Source organism: Octopus bimaculoides, chromosome 4 (assembly GCF_046866305.1).
Source record: "Octopus bimaculoides isolate indiv1 chromosome 4, ASM4686630v1, whole genome shotgun sequence".
NCBI lineage: Eukaryota > Metazoa > Mollusca > Cephalopoda > Octopoda > Octopodidae > Octopus > Octopus bimaculoides.
This window is the reverse complement of record NC_142931.1, coordinates 79,102,569-79,119,673: the sequence shown is the minus strand read 5'-3', so window position 1 is coordinate 79,119,673 and position 17,105 is coordinate 79,102,569. Positions and strand designations below refer to the sequence as shown.

Here is a 17,105-nt window from a genome sequence, read left to right as displayed (position 1 = left end):
TCAGTTTTAATTTATAGATTAGTTTTATCAAATCTTTGTATATCTAAGGCCCGAGAGAACAAGGAGCAGTGTCTGTTAGAAATAGAGCTGAGGGACTCGACAGAAATCATAGCGGGTATAGTCATAAAAAAACTATTAAGATTTATTAGAAGCAATATCATGAGATTTGGTAAAGGAAAACTTAAATCAAGATGTTAGCTGACAATTATGGGGGCCCGGCCACTAGTAGACCATTGATAATAAAACAGGGGAAAATTTATCATGTAGTACTATAGTTAAATACTTTAAACAATATTGCCATATTGTATAAAGTTAAAGTTTAGGGTTATTCAGGGGTTTATTAAGAAGAATATTATAACAAAAGGATATGTATTTGTCTATATATGCAGTAAAAATGTCAACCATACATTTTCAAAAATTAAGGTACATTGTGTGTGTGTGTGTGTGTGTGTGTGTGTTATATAGAGTGTCTTTGCATACAAATACATTCGTGTACATACACAAACATATACACACATTTATTCTGTACAGATGTGAATGTTTCTATGTGTCCTGTGTAATTTTAAATGTCTGAATGAGTAAAAGAATATGTAGATGAGCAGTAGTTTTAGAGGTTATTAAACTGTTCCTGTACCAAATTATACTGGTGAAATAACATACCAAGGTATTGAAGTCACTACTGTGGTATGTTAGAGATGTATACACACACAACTGTTTTGTTGTTGCAAAATATGTTCGGTATCTGTCTGTTACACAATGTGTGTGTATATGTTTACAAACACCACGATCATCATCATTTAATGTCCACTTTCAATGCTGGCATGGGTTGGATGGTTTGACATAGAGCTGGCTAGCAGGGAGCTCTCCAGACTCCAGTTCTCTGTTGTGGCATAATTTCTACAGCTGGATGCACTTCCTAACACCAACCACTTAACAGAGTGCACTGGATGCTTTTTTACGTTCCACTAGCATAGGTGCATTTATGCAGCACAGGTGCATTCATGCAGCACAGATGCATTCATGCAGCACAGGTGCATTCATGCAGCACCAGCAAGAGTGCTCCTTAAGTGGCACCAGCACATGAAAAGGTAAGCCTGTAGGTGTGGAACACAGTGATTTTACTTAGCTTGATGTGTCTTATCAAGTACAGCAAATCACCACATCTCCTGATCCCTTGTCATCTCCTCAGTGAGGCCCAGTGCTCGAAGATCATTTCTCACCACTTCATCCCACATCTACCCTTTCCACAGGTACCCTCCACAATTAGACCTCAGCACTTCTTTATGAATTTGTCCTCCATATGTGTGCGTGCATGTGTGTGTGTGTATATATTATTGTCCATTACAGTGGAGTTGCATGGTTTAGTGGTTAGGGTGTTGGACTCATGATCATAAAATTGTGGTTTTGATTTCTAGACCAGGTGACGTGTTGTGTTCTTGAGCAAATCACTTCATTTCACATTGCTCCATTTCACTCAGCTGGTAAAAATGAGTAACTCTGTGATGGACTGGCGTCCTATCCAGGTGGAGAATTTATATGCCATGGAAACTGGGAAACTTGCCCTTGTGGGTCAGCATGACTCAATAAGGTAACTTTATCTTTTGTACATTACAAATATAACATTATGCATGCATGTATATATTGTATGTAAGCCACACATTACAACATACATGTGTGCATGTATGCATATGTATATATTCATATACATACATACATGCACACACAAAGGCATATGCATGGCAGTGTTGTTGCTTCCCAACTACATGGTTTTGATTTCAGTCCCACTCCATGGCAACTTGGACAAGTGTGTTATACTATAGCCCTGGGAAAACGTAAGCCTTGTAAGTAGATTTGGTAGACAGAAACTGAAAGAAGCCTGCCATACATACATATATATATGCATGCATGCATGTAAACATGTATATATGTATATATGTGTGGGTTACTGATTTGTTTTAATATGACATGTTCGTTGTGAATGAGTGCCACAATCTCACAAGTGGTCTTCTATAACAACATGTCTGTTCATAGAAAAATATAACAATCCTTAGGAACAGGTGAGGGTCAGCAACAGAATGGGCATCCAGCTGCAGGAAATCATCCCCAACGAATTCCGTCTGCATAGAAAAGTGGATGCCAAAATGATGAAGATGGATGGTGATAGACACACACATTTGTATGTTTGAATAAATATATGCATGTTTTTATATATATATATATACCCATGCACTTATATCTATTATCATATGTATTAATAAGCTTGCATACATACACACGTGTAGTTACACACAATTACACACATATAAAGACGTACACACATACATTTGCAAATATGTATGTATGTAAAGGATTATGTGTCATATCCAGAAATTCAACAAAGCTCCATTGGATCTAAAATAATAATCATTCATCATATCCATTGTCAACAATACCAATATCTTTCTCCCTCTTTACTTCTTAACATCAATTATACAGATATAAAACTTATAGCCTGCTTTTCTTATTTTTCATTATTTCAACCCTTGAAATTACTAAACTTCATACAAGTCAAGCTAAGAAAGGAAACTCTTTTCTAGTTGTCATCATCATCATTGTTTAATGTCCACTCATCATGCTGGCGTGGGTTAGATGGTTTGACATGGAGCTGGCTAGCAAGGAGCTGTCCAAACACCAACTGTCTGTTGTGGCATAGTTTCTACAGCTGGATGTCCTTCCTAGTGCCAACCACATAACAGAGTGTACTGGGTGCTTTTTACATGTCACCATCACAGGTGCATTTATGCAGCACCAGCAGGGGTGTGTTAATGTAGCACTGGCACAAGTGCTTTTCAAGTGGCACTGGCACAGGTACTTTTCAAGTGGCACTGGCACAGGTGCTTTTCAAGTGGCACTGGCACCTGATAGAACAAGCCTGTAAGTGTGGAAGACAGCGATTTTACTTAGCTTCAAGTGTATTATCAAGTAAGGCAAGTCACATTTCCTAGTCCCTTGTCATTTCCTCAGTGAGGCCCAACATCAGAAGATCCTTTCTCACCACTTCAGCCCACATCTTCCTAGGCTACCCCTTCCACAGTACCCACCACTATTAGAGCTCAGCAGTTCTTTATGCAGCTGTCCTCATCCATACGTATCACATGAACAAACCAGCACACAACATCTGATGCCTCTTACACACAGTTTTCCTCTTAAATCACTTACACTCTGTCATGCATGCACACTGACATTACCCATCCAGCAAAGTACGCTAGCTTCATTTCTTTCAAGCCTTCATGAACCCTCTGTAGTCAAAGCCCATGTTTCATTGCAATGTAACATAGTTGTATGTACACAGGCATCATACAATCTGCCTTTCACTCTGGGGGAGAGGCTGGAACCATTTTAGAACCAGGAGCAAATAAGAGGTATGTGTCTGGGCTAAGGAATGAAACATGAATTTTTGATTTTCATAAATTCATAGCTATGCAACTTATATTACAAGGGAGTGCTGAAACATTACTGGCTTTGAGTAAAATAAAATACAGCAGAATTGGTTAATTATTCCCCTCAACATATTCCCCTCTCAAATTCACACATTTATTGCAGTGGTCCTTCAGTTTTTCTCCGTTCTATAAAAGGACTCAGAAGGTAGGGCCTCCAACCAGGCCCTTCACAATACCCTTAAGGCCTGGAACTTTTCAGCAAGCCCATGAAAATTACTGTGTTTGGTCTCAAAGCTTAAAAATTATTTTCTTTTCACAGGTGTTTTTAGCGCTATCATCATCGCTCTGTGATTCCAAATTTTAAGGTAGGTGAGGAAGTTTTCTCATATATGTTCTATACAGTCAATGAGCTTACTAGAAAAAGCAGCTAATTATCATTCAAATCACACTCTGCTGATGTAAGAAGGAAAAGAGAAGTATGTACTGCATTTGAGTAAGAAAGGAGATGGATAAAAGGATATATGTAACATAGTCAGACTGTTAAGACTACACTGCTATACTTAGCTGTGTTTGATTTCATGCCATCATGCAATATTTCAACAAGTGATAATGTTTAAGTAGTAAAGATATTACTGTACTTTTATAATTGAAACATGCTGAAGTTCCTCAGTGCTTAATCTATTCCCAATTTTGTCAATTTACACACACACACACACACACACAGACACACACACACACACACACATACACACACACACACACACACACACACACACACACACACACACACACACACAATAAGCATATCTTTTATTTTTTATCTGTTTCAGTCATTGGAGTGTGGCCATGGTGAACTTGCTACTATCTCAACAGTGCTCGGAATAGATCATTTTTATTCACAAGTATGTAGTAACAGAACATTTTTCAGAATAACAGAAATTTATTTCAGACTCAACTCTTCAAACATTAAATTCTGACATGCCTTGTAACGAAAGTTATTTTTTTAGATTCTTGATGTCACAATTCTGTTTTATCTACTTCAAGTCTCACATTCGAGATAGGACCAGGACTAACCTCAACGAACTCTTAAAGTGAAGTTAGTCAAATAAAACCCAATACTTATTTTTTATACCTTGTGGTTGGGGAGACACACACACACACACACACACACACACAGAGTTATTTCTGTCAACCAATTTGACTTGCAAAGAATTGGTCAGTATCATGTTATAGCAGAAGAGATTTGCCCAAGGTACCATGCTGTGGAATAAGACCCCAAAAATCATGTGATCAAGAAGTAAACTCTCTAGCCACACTGTTGCCTATACAAATATGTATAAATAAATAAATACACACACACAAACTGATAATGGGAGCTGAATTTTTGTTTATGAATAGTGGAGAAATATTCCTAATTTTATGTGTAATTCTTTCCAGATATATTAGTTAATTCAACCAAATGTCTGCAGACATCAAGAATATGAGTCATATTCATGTATTATGGGAGAAATCCATTTTCTAAGGTTTAAGAATGAAACTAGATCTTGATTATGTGCGTATCTGTTTTGTTTGTGTGTGTGTGTGTGTCTCTGTGTGTGTATGTTTTTCTCTGTGTGTGTGGGTGTGGTGGCAGGTTGGTAATATTAACTTATTGGACAGAAAGCTTTACTGTATTATTCCAGCTATTTGTTTTAATTTCAGATCCCACTGAGAGCAGTCTTGTTTTTCATCTCTCAGAGGCTAAATAGCAGTCCCAATTCAAAGTAGCCAATTAGTAAAATTGACAGAGCATTGAACAAAACATCTTACAGGTTTTGTTCTGGCTTTTTACTTTCAGAGTATGCATATGACAACAAATGGTACCAAACTTTGTCAAGCCTTTACCTTTCTCTTGGACAACATCAGTGTAATGATTAACTCTGGGTCTTATTATGGAAGACTAAGACTTACTCATTACATTGCAAGCTAGAAGGAAACTTTCCATGTGCAGATAGAGAATTAAAGCTGACCAATGGAAGCCTTAGAGCAGGCATGGGCTTTTTCAACAAGTAGGTCACATGAGACATGGCTTATAAGGTGGGCCACAATACTAAAAATATGCAGGGTAATTTTTCATTAGGCATGCTAGCCTTAAAGTCCTGAAAGTGCAGTTTGCCCCTGACTGCCTTAGGGAATGACTCAGCCAAAATGCCATTATTTAAAAAAATATATATTAGCAACAGAGGCAGTATTAATACTGAGGGATAATATTTGTCCCCACTTAAATATGGATGTTCTGTTAGAAAAAAACTATACTGTGGTAGGTGCTATGAAAGAAACTAGGTCAAATCATTTACTCAACAAGTGCAACTCTTCTTTTACTCTTTTACTTGTTTCAGTCATTTGACTGCGGCCATGCTGGAGCATCGCCTTTAGTCGAGCAAATCAACCCCAGGACTTATTCTTTGTAAGCCTAGTACTTATTCTATCGGTCTCTTTTACCGAACCGCTAAATTATGGGGACGTAAACACACCAGCATCAGTTGTCAAGCGATGTTGGGGGGACAAACACAGACACAAACATACACACACACACACACACACACATATATATAGATATATATATATATATATGCATATAGATATATACGACGGGCTTCTTTCAGTTTCCATCTACCAAATCCACTCACAAGGCTTTGGTCAGTCCGAGGCTATAGTAGAAGACACTTGCCCAAGGTGCCACGCAGTGGAACTGAACTCGGAGCCATGTGGTTGGTAAGCAAGCTACTTACCACACAGCCACTCCTGCGCCTATAACTCAAAATATTCCTTTTCTTTTCTTTTTTTTCAGTTATATTTTTCTCTACTTCAATGAATGAGATGCTGTTGTTGTTGTTGTTGGTGTTGTTTTAGCTTCATGCCAACCTTGATCAAGCAAGTCAATAATCAAAAGAACTGTAACTATAACCCCACCTCTGCCCCATTTTTGTAGCAGTCATAGTGTGTATCAGGGACTATATTTTACAAGATACCCTAGCTTTTGTTAAGTGTGTAAAAAAATGAGAAGGGAGCCTGGCTGCGACATTTTGCTAAGCCCCTAATGAAGTATTACGGCTACACATACAGACTTCAGCATCTTAGACCAGTGCTTCTCTGAGTAATCGTTACCACCCTCTGAGTGACACTAGAACATTTCACATGCATACTGGGGACAAAGGAGAAAGTAGGGGGGGGGCAACAGATGCAATTGTGCGGTTCTTTTTCTTAAAATCTTTGCTGTTTGTTTAAATAGTTAACTTATAAAATTTTAAATGTAACATTATGATGAACTGTTTGTAAGCCATAATCATCATCAACATCATCATCATCATCATCGTTTAACGTCCGCTTTCCATGCTAGCATGGGCTGGACGATTTGACTGAAGACTGGTGAAGCCGGATGGCAACACCAGCCTCCAATCTGATTTGGCAGAGTTTCTACAGCTGGATGCCCTTCCTAACGCCAATCACTCCGAGAGTGTAGTGGGTGCTTTTACGTGTCACCCGCATGAAGGCCAGTCAGGCGGTACTGGCAACAGCCACGCTCAAAATGGTGTATTTTATGTGCCACCCGCACAAGAGCCGGTCCAGGGGCACTGGCAACGATCTCGCTCGAAAATCCTACGAAGGCCAGTCAGGCCGTACTGGCAACGGCCACCATAATAACACTCATAATTACAATTACAACATCAACAATAATAATAGACTTCAAAATGTGGATGGGTAAATAAACAAAGCTAAATACCACTGGTGCATGTAAATTATAAACAATAAACAACTATTGAAAAGGTTGCAAGAGGCAACGAAAATTTTAAAAAAATAAAGAAGGAAACGAGGAGAAATTTTACCGGTGTGTGTGTGTTAAATTGTAAGAACTAAAAGAGAATGACTCTCTCCAGACACAAGATAAACAAAAATATTAGAAGAAAAATATTGTCCAAGTTTGTAGCAACTTCCAGCATGCATCTGTAACATTAACATCCTAACTTGTGTGTGTGTGTGTGTGTGTGTAAGTGAAAACAAGGTTCAGAAGCTTGCTTCCCAGTCACATGGTTTCATGGTTTCAGGTTCAGTCCCAATGCATGACACCTTGGGCACTTGGGCAAGAATCTTCTACTATAGCCCTAGGCCAACCAAAGCCTTGTAAGTTGATTTGATAGACAGAAAGAAGCCGATCACCCATGCTAGCATGGAAGTATACCCTTGCTTCGAAATGTGAGGGTTGGCAACAGGAAGGGTACCCAACCGTAGAAAAATCTGCCTCAGCAAATTCCATCTGACCCATGCAAGCATGGAAAAGTGGACATTAAAACAGTGATAACGATGATGACATGTTAATTTACAAATTTTCGAAAGCTATTTTCAATATAAAAGTATGTAAACAAAAAAAAAAAATATCCTTTCATAGGAATGCTCTATCACTCCAGTATTTTTCATTTGTGCAACAGCCACATTTAAATTGTAGTAATCTACCTAGAGGAGAGGCAAGTAAATTAGTACTAAAATGCACCAAAAATATCCAGAATATGTCAGTAAGGATGGCACACAACCAACATTATAATAGTCACACTGAATGACTGATGAATAAGTCTGGCATTCCGTTTTAAGTAAATGTCTCCCTATTTATATATGACTTCATAGACAATAAATTGCTGAAATATTTTGAAAAAAAAGTATTTATCAAGGCTAGCTCAACTACAGACCACCCAACCACTAGACAGAATAGGAATATATTAAAAAGTGGCGTTCAGTGTCGGGTTTTATACAATAAATATAAAATAAAAAATAAAACAGAATAAAGATAAAATTAAAATTTCTGAATCCTACCTTATCCAAAATATGTTATTAATTAGACAAAAGTTACGTATGGAGAAGTAGATGTTTTAAATTAATGATGCTAATAAATAATCTACTAAAACAAATTTGTAAATGTATGTTGGTGGGGTAGTAATGTTAAATATAGGAATTATACAACATAGTTAAGATATAGTCTTGTCTCTCCAATAAGGCTGAAATACCTATAATTATGGATAAACATGTAACTAAATCATAGATAGATGAAGCTTTCAGCCCCACTTTTTCATTTATTTTGGTTTCTTTCAATTTTTTAAAATTTTTTTATTTGTTGATTTATATTATCATCATTGTCATCTTTAATGTCCACTTTGCCATGCTTACACGGATACTATGGAATTCGTTGAAGCAGATTTTCTATGGATGGGTGCTCTTCCTGCCATGAACCATTACCTGTTTTCTGTGCAATTTAATATTACCCCACAGCCAAACATGATTTTCATGGAAGTTTGGAAATGGATAGCAACATCTATCTGAAGGTGATGCTTATTTGCAATGTTGTGCCATGCCAGAACAAAGACACAGATATACACATAGGCACATACATATGTTGCTGTTGTTGGCACTCCGTTGCTTATGACGTCGAGGGTTACAGCTGATCCAATCAACGGAACAGCCAGCTCGTGAAATTAATGTGCAAGTGGCTGAGCACTCCACAGACACGTGTACCCTTAATGTAGTTCTTGGGGATATTCAGCGTGACACAGTGTGACAAGGCTGGCCCTTTGAAATACAGGTACAACAGAAACAGGAAGTAAGAGTGAGAGAAAGTTGCGGTGAAAGAGTACAGCAGGGGTCGCCACCATCCCCTGCCAGAGCCTCGTGGAGCTTTAGGTATTTTCGCTCAATAAACACTCACAACGCCCAGTCTGGGAATCAAAACCGCGATCCTATGATCGCGAGTCCGCTGCCCTAACCACTGAGCCATTGCGCCTCCACACATACATATGTATATGTATATTATTATTATTATTATTATTATTATTATTATTGTCATTATTTTCTAATTGATTTGCATTTTATTTCATCTTCCAAATGGGTCTCAAATGGAGACCTAAGGCACATATATATCAGATGGAAAGAAAATTCCTGAGAGGTTGGGTAGTTGATGTCAGCACAATTTTTTGAGTCTTGTAGATTATTGGGTTATGATTATTATTATTATTATTATTATTATTATTATGGAAGGTAGCGAGCTGGCAGAACCATTAGCATGCCAGGCAAAATGCTTAGCAGTATTTCTTCTGCCATTATGTTCTGAGCTCAAATTCCACCAAAATTGACTTTGTTTTTCATCCTTTCGGGGTCGATGAATTAAGCACCAGCTGAACTCTGGGGACAATGTAATCGACTCATCCCTTCCCCCAAAACTGCTGCCCTTGTGGCAAAGTTTGTAAACCATTATTATTATTATTATTATTATTATTATTATTATTATTATTTAAGGTGGCAAGCTGGCAGAATTGCGAGCATGCTGGACAAAATGCTTAGCATCATTTTGTGTCTTAAAGTTATGAGTCGAAATTCTGCTAAGGTTGACTTTGCCTTTCAAGGTTGATAAATTAAGTACCAGTGATATACTGGAGTCGATTTGACTAATCCCCTCCCCACTCAAATTTCAGGCCTTGTGTCTTCAGTAGAAAGGATTATTATTATTATTATTATTAACAAAGCAGCAAGCTGGTGGAATCATTACTGCACCAGGCAAAATGCTTAGCAGCATTTCGTCCGTCGCTACATTCTGAGTTCAAGTTCCACCAAGACTGACTTTACCTTTCATCCTTTCAGGATCGATAAAATAACTACCAGTTGAATACTGGGGCCGATGTAATCAACTCATCCTCTCCCCCAAAATTGCTGGCCTTGTGGCAAAATTTGAAATTATTACTATTATTATTATTATTAAGGTAGCAAGCTGGCAGAATCATTAGGACACTGGCAAAATGCTTAGCAGTATTCTGCCCATCACTATGTCCTGAGTTCAAATTCCGGTGAGGTCGATTTTGCCCTTCATCCTTTTGGGATCAATAAATTAGTACCAGTGAAACACTGAGGTCAATGAAATCAACTTATCCCCTCCCCCCAAAATTGGTACCCTTGTGGCGAAATTTGAAACCAAAAGTGGCAAGCTTAGCGACATTTCATATGTCTTTATACTCCGAGTTCAAATTCCACTGAGGTCAACATTGCCTTTCATCTTTTCAGGGGCTGATCTAATCAACTGGTCCCCCTCTCTCAAAATTTCAGGCTTTGTGCATATAGTACAAAGGATTATTATTAATATTATTATTATTAAAGGCAGTGAGTTTGCAAAATTGATAGCATGCCAGGTAAAATGCAGATTTCATCTGTCTTCACGTTCTGAGTCGAAATGCTGCGAAGGACTACTTTGCCTTTCATCCTTTCAGAGTTGGTAAAGTAAGTACCAGTTGAGCACTAGGGTCGATGTAATCGACTTACTCCCCTCAACCAAAATTTCAGGCCATGTGCCTTTAGTAGAAAGGATTATTATTATTATTATTATTATTATTATTATCATCATTATTATTATTATTATCATTATTATTATTATCTCTAAAACTAGCAATTTTTGCCATTACACGGTAGTTTGTGTAATGCTCCTTATTCCACCTTCACAAATTGCTTCTTAAAAGAACAAAGAAAAGTAAAGTTTGTGTTCTCATTAGTTATTATGTTTGTATTGTTTCTGTGTTTGTGTTTCATTTGAACATTCTGATGCCTGCATTTGAATGTCTCACATGCCTTCTGAAGCATGTTCCACGTCGATTGAGGTTTGTTTGAACATTTTTCTATATGAGTGCATGCAACTGTAAGTGCATTTATTTGAACAGTTTGTTGTGAGTAGTGTTTGTATACATATGTATGAATGTGCCCCTGTGTGCCTGTCAAGATATAGGTGTATGCACATTTATATGTCTATTAGGATGGCATAGTGGCATGTGCTATCTGAATTTATTAAAAAGAATTTTTTTTTTTTTTTGCCATAGCGGGTCATTGAAAACAAACTACACTAAGAGGAGCAAGAATTGTGCTTTCTTTTTTGTTTTATATATATAAGGCGCAGGAGTGGCTGTGTGGTAAGTAGCTTGCTTACCAACCACATGGTTCCAGGTTCAGTCCCACTATGTGACACCTTGGGCAGACCGAAGCCTTGTGAGTGGATTTGGTAGACGGAAACTGAAAGAAGCCCGTCGTATATATGTATGTATACATATATATATATATATATATATATATACATATATATATATATATACGTGTGTGTGTGTGTGTGTGTGTGTGTGTGTGTGTGTGTGTCTGTATTTGTCCCCCCACCATCGGTTGACAACTGATGCTGGTGTGTTTACGTCCCCGTAACTTAGCAGTTCGGCAAAAAGAGACTGATAGAATAAGTACTAGGCTTACAAAGAATAAGTCCTGGGGTCAATTTGCTCGACTAATGGCGGTGCTTCAGCATGGCTGCAGTCAAATGACTGAAATAAGTAAAAGAGTAAAAGAGTAATTATTGTTCATTTATTTGGGAAAGGCACAAGAGATTTTTTGAGTCATTTTTAACATAAGAAATTAAAAGCAAAATACTATTTGAAGAGAATAGAGAAAATAAAAATGAAGTGATTCTATTGGGAAGTTGATATGCTTCTCAAGTACGTACCTCCACATATGAGTGCATGAAGAAATTATGTACTTATTCAATATTTCAGTTTGGGATTGTCAAGATTAGAATTTCTAGGGTACAAAGTCTACAAAAAGTCTTCAAATGTAAGTCAGAGCTTTCTTTCAAAGTGTTAGCATTTAATTATGTGGAGGTGTATTTTCCAAAAACTAGACATGTGCTGCTAATTTTATGTCCAATCTTCTTTGTAATATTCTAAATGTGTAATTATGTTGATGGAGTCTTTCATTTTCTCTTTTCTCTTCAATAGCATTTCGTGCCTAATTAGTAATAACATTAGCATGACCTCCACTATTCAAGAATCTCCTGTACCTTTCCCAAATAAATTGATATACAGTAGCTCAATAAGCCATTGTTCCCTACCCACCAAAATAGTTCACTTTCAAAAATCTGCAAAGGCAAAAGAACTTTTTTGCTTTCTTTCCTTCTATAATAAGTTTGCAGAGCAACTGCCTCCAAACCACTCCAGCAGAGATATAGGCATGCAAATACATGCAGACACATCTCAACAGACCCATAGACACATTCACTGACACACACAAGTACACATACATACAAATCATACAAATTTATGAGTGTGTCTGCTTGTACATGTGTATTGTATTTTAGAATGGTCATTTTTTTCTTTCTTTTTTTTTTGCCAAATAAACACATGCACGATATATTTTTTTTTTCTTTACTCGTTTATTACTCTTCTTATTTTATTATTTTAATTCATGTCCATTGTCCAGAAATCTTTCGTCACACATCTGTGACCTCTTCAGTGACACCTTTAATTTTCATGTGTGTTCTTGCTCCACTTATTCCATTCTGTTCTTCTAAGATAGATATATATATATATATGCATACATATGAGGGGTGTATGAAAAGTCTTGAGTCTCAAAAAACAAAACATGGTAGAAGACTACTGATGAAGGTACAAGATTTCAAGGCTCAAAACTTTTCATACACTCGTCGTATGTATATAGACATATTTATATCAATCAATATACATGGTGCACACACATACATATGCATAAATGTATATAATGTGTATGTGTGTATACATACATATGTATACACACACACACATATTATGTATAAATCCTGCGTGTACAGTTAGATGCACAACTATACTGTATGAATTAGAGCTCCATATAGATTATCTTCATCCAGTCAGTTTCTAGTATAGTTGTTAGACTACTGTATTTAGAAGAGTTACTAGTTATGATATAGAGGGAATGCCTGTATGTGTGTGCATATATATATATATATAATACAAACAGATATATGTGCACGCATGCACACACACACACACACACACAGATACACACTTATATATATATTTCAGCATCTGAAATTCTATATATTGTCGTAGCAAGAATTGACTGGCATGCAGTAAGCAGTGCTTCCCACTGAGGAGGTCCAGTAGATCGAAATCATGTGATATAAAAATTCAGGTGCCCATGACAGATGAATTTCGTCTGCTATGATCTGTGTGTGCTTTTATGCACCAAGCACCTATATGAGAGGCTCTCTTAGGGCTAATTACACAGTATTCAGTGTTCTAACAAGACATCCATTTTAAGTTGGATATAAAGATTACCTTTTGGTATTAATACTGCTTCTGTTGATAACGAAACAGTAAAACACATATGCATACACATACAGAGCAAACAATTCAAGCAAACACACACAATCATATGCACAGAGACAAGAATACATCAAAATGTTCAAGAGGACACACAAACACCACAAATATAACAGCCAATAAGACATACATGCCCCACAATTCAATCATAGTAAAAGAACTCCAGAAAAAGCACAATTTGCTTCTGTGCTTATATGAAGGTGAAATAAAGTAATTACCCAAAGAGCCATGTTATGGGCTCAGTGGTTACAGCATCAGCCTCACAATCATGAGGTAATGAGTTTGGTTCCCAGACCAGGCTGTGTGTTGTGTTCTTGAGCAAGACACTTTATTTCACATTTCTCCAGTTCACCCAGCTGTAGAAATGAGTTGTGACGTCACTTGTGGCAAGCTGTATCAGCCTTTGCCTTGGATAACATCAGTGGTGTAGAGAGGGGAGGCTGGTATGTATGGGCAATTGCTGGTTTTCCATAAAATAACCTTGCTTGGACTTGTGCTTCAAAGGGTAACTTTCTAGGTACAATCCCATGATCATTCATGTTGGAATGGGGTCTTTACCTTTTTTTTACCCATTTATTAGCTGTCATATAATGACAGAATATCCACCTTTTCTGCTCCTCTCTCCAATTCTGTTTTATATTCATGTTGTACCTGAATCTCCCATGTCTTTCATTCTCTCTCTCTTTCTTTCACACACACACACACACACACACACTTTCCAAGTGGGCTAGCTATGTATTCACCTCTTCAGCAAAACACTTGCTCCTTTTCCTTTTTTACAGTTTCTTATTCTTCCAGTTTTTTATACCCTGCTCAGTCAAGGGGGTCTTATCTTGCAGATACTTGGTGACTTCACTGGTGCTGGTGTCACATGAAAAACACCCAGTACAATTTTTTAAGCTGTTGGTGTTAGGAGGGGCATCCTGCTGTAGAAACCATGCCAAAGCAGACACAGAACCTGGCAGAATCCTCTGAATCATTTGTGCTTATCAAACCATCCAACCCATGTCAGCATGGAAAAAAGAACAATAAGTGTTGAGGTTGATGGTGGTGGTCGTTGTCGTGATGATATTTTCTTCTGCAATTCAGCATTGAGTTCTCTTTTAATAGTGCTACAAAAGTGTATATACAATGAGCTGATACATACATGGATATTCTAATTTAACACTGCTTCATTTACATATACCAGACCTTTATTCAGCCAAGTCACTTAACGAAACATCAGTGAATGTTTTATTCAATTGTCCTATATAAGATAAAATGAATTCTCATCTAGGTTTACGGCTGGCAGCTGGCTGTGAGTACATGGCATGGAAGAGGCCTATGAAGCTGAAATGCATTTTGCATCGGAAACTATAAATATATATAATGAAAGAAAGAAAAGGAGAATTTTGGATATATAATTAATTTATTAGTATGATATTATGAGGTTGAAAGTTTTTTATAAAAAACAATACAAATAAATTATAAATTATAAAGCTCAAGAAAAGAAATTGAATCTGCCATAATAATCCCTAACATATCGAGACTTTCTCCTTATATGATAGTGATTAACCAGTGAAATTTTTGGATTATTTAATCCCTAATGAGGACTTGACATCCTCAAATTGACTATATATAGAGAGAGAGGCACACACAGACATTAGTGGGTGTATGCAGAAAAAGAAAGCAGCACTCAATACATTTGGTTGTAGTTTAATGTATTTAATAACAGTTTGACTCAGTTCCACATTGCTTAAAGTTTTGTGACTGTAGGACACATTCACCTTGAAGACAGGGAAGAGAATCTGAAAGAAAATTTTAAATTGCTCCTCTGTATTTAGGCCTCCTCTGGTCAGTTCAGATGATGTGGTTGTCTTTGTTATAATATCGAAATCAGTTATCTGATTATGAGGTCAATGTGGTGGAGCAGACATTTTTCCATGCTTCCATGAGTGAGGGGGAAGTTGTAGAGGCAGTTTTTCTACAATTTGATGCTCTTTCTGTTGCCAGTCCTCATCCGTTTCTAAGCAAGGTTTATAGTTCTCCATAGCCAGACAAATTTTCACAGAAGACTGAAAATGAAGGACACTGCTTGTGAGATAGTAACACTTGTTTACAACTAACACATGATGTTAAGACATGTCAAGATATGATGACAAAGAGACATAAATACACCAACACATACAAGTACTTACACACAATGGGTTTCTTTCAGTTTCCACATCTACCAAGTTTACTCACAAGGCTCTGGCCAACCTAGAGCCATAGTAGAAGAAATTTGACCAAGGTACCACAGTGTGACTGAACCCAAAACTACATAGCTAAGAAATGACCTTCTTAAAGACACACTCATGCCAGCACATAATCACACAGCCATGCCTATGCCTAGCCATGAAACCAGACACAAAAAACACATCTGATTGTTCAGCCACTTAATTCTAAGTGATGAGACAATCACAATTTCAAAATGCAGCTGGTTATCATTAGATAAGTAAGAATCATTCACACTGGTCAATTTAGATGGAATCAGTATCTCAACAACTCATAACTGTTGTTACATAGGAGGTAATACTAGCACAATGTACAGGAATAATCTCTGTTGCTTTTGGTTTGCAGCTCCTGTGACATTAAATATTTCAGTTATGTTTATAGAATGATATTAACAAGGAATAGCATAAAGTCAGCTAGCAGAGACACATGTTGGTGATAGCAAAATGGCAGCTCAGTTTTCTTGTTCTGGGATACCATGATGATGACTATGCTCCACTCATTCCTATTTACCTTGGACCTAAAAGGTCCACCTAACCTCATCACCATTATTTTTTTTTTTCACTTTTCAGCTTCATCAATCCCACCCTCTCATAAAAAAGTGTATAGACATGTAGCACTTGTACAGCAAAAAAACCTGTTCTACTCTGGCACTTTTCCCTCAAATTTTAACCCTACTATATTCTTTATTCTGCTAGCGTAAAGTTCTCCCTCTTAACTAGATGATCATAATTTTACAAGCTGCAAGGTGACCTCACTTGCGTTGGTAGCAAGAAAAGGAAAAAAATCACTCAATACATTCTGTAAATTGGTTGGCATTTTAGAAAGGGCATCCAACAAAAGAAATGATGCCAAAGCAGATACCGAAGCACAATGCAGGCCTTGGGCCCATCAGATCCTGTCACACTATCCAAATCCATGCCAGCATGGAACATGGACATTAAATAATGATGAAGAAATAGGGGGTGGGGTGTAGATATTACTCTTCAACAAACAATTTCTTTTAATGTTAAATTTAATTTTATATTTCATTATTTTCATATATATTCTTTTTTAAACTAGCTGTTCAAATTATTTTCTTATGTTTATTCTCAAAACAAATATTCTGGAAGACAACCTAGGTTAAGAACATTGTCATATTTGACTGGTTATTGATAAATACAAATAATTGTGTACATACATATAGATATAAATCATTTATTTTACTATCTACAAGTAAAGATTGCCTCACTTTTTTAGT

The 17,105-nt window shown here is 37.0% G+C and overlaps 1 protein-coding gene across 6 annotated transcripts in view; it reads right to left on the bottom strand.

Annotated features, from left to right (window-relative positions):
- LOC106877928 (kelch-like protein 26) overlaps window positions 1-17,105 on the bottom strand; it is a 330,015-nt gene that overhangs the window by 197,498 nt on the left and 115,412 nt on the right. The window contains exon 1 of one of the 6 annotated variants that reach the window (XM_089350852.1): window positions 11,718-11,786. The exons of the other annotated variants lie outside the window; for them this stretch is intronic. The gene's annotated coding sequence lies outside the window, so the exon portion shown is untranslated. Of the gene's footprint in view, window positions 1-11,717; window positions 11,787-17,105 lie in introns of those variants that run through there. 6 annotated transcript variants of the gene reach the window in all.